The 3,432-nt window shown below is 54.9% G+C and overlaps 1 long non-coding RNA gene across 1 annotated transcript in view; it reads left to right on the forward strand.

Annotated features, from left to right (window-relative positions):
• The first annotated feature begins 238 nt into the window (after nt 1–238).
• The window catches only part of LOC125615363, a 6,327-nt gene continuing 3,133 nt past the window's right edge, over nt 239–3,432 (forward strand). The window contains exons 1-2 of the long non-coding RNA XR_007345970.1: nt 239–414; nt 1,137–1,242. This is a non-coding gene — a long non-coding RNA (uncharacterized LOC125615363). The remainder of the gene's footprint in view (nt 415–1,136; nt 1,243–3,432) is intronic.

A 3,432-nucleotide genomic window follows, 5' to 3' on the forward strand; every position in this document is an offset into this window, starting at 1 on the left:
GGGACATTACTGCCTGTAGGTTGGGTGTAGATGTAAATTTTCTCCACCCTGCTGACCTTTACCCTGATTGGCTCCTGTACATTATATTAGCTGTGTGTTTTCTCATTAAACAAGATCCTGCTTTGACTGTTCTCCCTGGCCTGCCGGATTGTCCTGGTGAGGGAGGGCTGGGTGTGGGTGGCCAGTCGACCTTTACCTTTCTTGGCCTGTCCTGGCCGGGGCGTGCTCCCCCAATCTCTCCCACAGGTCAGGAGGGAAGGGGGTGGCTAAAAACCCTGACAGGTCAGGACAGAGATAGCAGCACTGTGTTGGGAGATGGTGGCTGAGGCATTCAAGGAAGAAATACCTTCATAACACTTTGCGTTTGGTTGTGGATGACCCAAAGTTAGGGAGACGGAAAGGTGGGAAACAGAAGTGAGTAGAGGTGAGATGGGAAGGAAACCGTGGGAGGAAGGAGCAAGGATCCTGTGAGCTGAGTGGCATGGAGGGAATGCAGGATGCCTGTTCAGGAGGAGAAAGAGAAGCTGAAGAGGGGTCTGAGCACCTTCTAATTAGAATAATCGGAGGGATTTCAGGGGAAATGCGGAGCGCCAGGGCTTCCGTAACTCCAACCATGATAAGGGTCATTGAGATGGGCTTTTGAAGCCCCAGGGAGGGAGACCAATAGGCTCCCTATTTGCCTTCTGTCCCTAGGCTCCTTCATGTCTCCTTTCGGGGTCACAAGGAGAACTTCAAAAGGCTCTGAGTGACTTAAACAGACCTGCAGACCACAGCTCCTGTTTCACCCTGTGACAAATTGAAACGGCTTGTTTCTTTGACACAGAAGGCTGAGCACTGCTTCAGACACGCTGAAGTCACTGCCTTCCCTGATCATGTTTCCCACCTTGGCCTGTGACATAGGGATTTCTGACCTTCTGGAGTGCTGCAAAGAAGCGCCCTTTACTCTGCCCCTGTCAACTCACTCCTCTTGGAGACAGGGAGGAGGACTGAGCTGGAGGAAGGGAGCTTGACTGAGCTGGGCCTCCTGGGCCGGCTCTCTCTCTCTCTCTCTCTCTCTCTCTCTCTCTCTCTCTCTCTCTCTCTCTGCGTAGCTGGTGGTGTAAGGGAAAGTGCTTCCCTCCTGCTTCTGTCCTCAGAGGGAAGCTGCAAGGTGGAGTCTGGCTGGTCTTGGTGACTCATTGGACGGAGCCTCTCTTGACGGACAGTGTGTGAATTGGTCCCAGCCTTCGTCTAGCTACTCAGGTAGGTGTTTGCTCTGCGGACTTGATGCCTCCATTGTGTGAAGTCTGGGATTTCTAGGCTTCCTGGAGGAGGTGCCCACTGTGCTGCCATATGATCTATTATTAGGAATCAATTATTAAGGAGTCAAATCAGGTGAAGATGGATTGGAAGAACAGTGGGCAACGAGCCTGCTATTTCCACTCTGTGGCAGGCAGGGAGCCCGAGGTGTGAGATCAGGTGTTGCTGTGGGAGGATGGGGCTGGGGGCTGATCTCCGAGGCCTCCTCAGTTTGGTGGATGTCTGTGTTTGTCAGCTTCCTGTCACTATAACAAATACCTGAGACCATCAGCTTATAAAGAGAAAAGGGTTATTTTGGCTCACAGCATCGGAGATTCCAGTCCCATGATCACTGGGGCCCTTTGCTTTGGGGCCTGTGGCGAGGCAGCCCCTCATGGAAGGGAATGTGAGGGGGAGCAAACCTCTCCTCAAGGCCAGGAGCAGAAAAGAGAGGGGAACAAGGGACTAGGGTCCTGCTAACCCCTCAGGGGCATGTCCCCAATGACCTGAAGGCCTTCCACTGGGTCCACCTCATAGAGGAGCTGATTGGAGCTTTGTCAGCAGGTGCAGTGCAGGGCGAGGGCAAGGACATCAAGGGTGCTGTGAAAGGTGGCCTTGCCAGTCTGTCACGGGGTAAAAGCTGGGTCAGGATGGGGACTGCATAAGGGATCCCGGGGACTGGCAGAAAGCAGGGGGCTGAGCAGGGAGGAGGGCCCAGGAGCCCTCCCTGGAAGGAAGGCGTGAGAAGATGCGGGGTTGGATGAGTGGAGGAGGCTGGAAGTGACCTCTTCAGAGAGAGGCTGGTGGGAGGGAGCGCCCTGGGGTGGTGTCGGAAGGTCGGCTAATCAGAGGCTGGGGTGTTGCTCTGGGAGGATGGGGCTGGGGGCTGATCTCCGAGGCCTCCTGGGTCTGTCCTGGGTTGTGCTGGAAGGTGCTAGGCCAGCCTCTTAGGTGCCTGGCGACATTTCCACTCCCCTACAGCGTGTCCCACGTGATGCCTGATGGTCGCCCCAGACTCATCTGCACAAGACTGACTCCACTGTGTGTTCTGCACCTGCTGCTCTTCCTGGGCGGCTTCTCCCAGCGGATGTCCCTGTCCCCTGTGCAGGGACTGTGCCTGAACCTCTCCAGTCTGAGTCCCATCACTTCGTCTTGGCCTAACTCCTACTCCAGGACTCTCCTGTCTCCGCATCACCCCCACCTCTCAGCCTGTTGATCTGTGACAATGGCTGCAGCCTCCCTGGCTTTCCTACCCTGAAAAGCTGTCCCCCACCCTCAGTTCAGCCTTTGAGGTGCTCCTCCAGGAAGCCTGAGACTGACACTCAGAGCATGTCATTCCTCTGCTCAGTGACAGCTTTTCCCCCCAGCCGAGCCCTCCAGGCCCTTTAGTCTCATCTCTAACTTCATCTCCAGCATCCCTTTCTATGTTTCCACTATTGTCCCCAAGTGCCACATGAGTCTCCTGTTCCTGAGAGTTCCACTGTTTTCTCTTTCCTGAGGCTGTGACCTCAGCCTGGAAGACCCCCCAGAGATGCCCTTTTAACTCTGCCCCATCTCTAGGACCAGCTCGGATATCACCCTTCCATTGGCCCAGCCTCCATTTGCTTTTCTCCAGTGGAAAACAGGCTGCCCCCCTGGGAATTCCCGAAGGACTTTAAGCAAACCCCACACCGTTGCAGTATTGTCTCAGCTCTGACCAGTGCCATGCCATCCTGACTACCCCTGTTACACCCTGAGAAGCTGAGAGTAAGAGGCAGGTGCTAGTCTGTTCCCTCCGTGCCCCCGAGGTACCTGGGCAGAAGAGGAGCTTTGGAACCTGTTAGGGACCAGTGGGATTCCAGGCTGCACCACTTGGAAGCTGTGTGCCTTGGGTTCATTTCTGAACCACTCTGAGCTTCGGGTTCCTCATCTGTAAAGACGGATGATGATACTGATTTCCCAGCACCACTTGGAGTGTGGCAGAGGCAAGCAGTGGGCGCTCGCCTGGCACAGGGAAGGGCCTAAATGAATACCTCCTGTCCCTTCCAAATCAGAGTTTCGAATTTATGGAAAGAGAAATGGAGTGGAATGAATCAGACGCTACTCACAACGGTTTCCAGGAGTGCCTGTTTCCTGGGCAGGGGGGGGAAACAAGGACCAAAGGAGACTTCTTCT

The sequence above is a fragment of the Marmota marmota genome, unplaced genomic scaffold (genome assembly GCF_001458135.2).
Source record: "Marmota marmota marmota unplaced genomic scaffold, marMar, whole genome shotgun sequence".
NCBI lineage: Eukaryota > Metazoa > Chordata > Mammalia > Rodentia > Sciuridae > Marmota > Marmota marmota.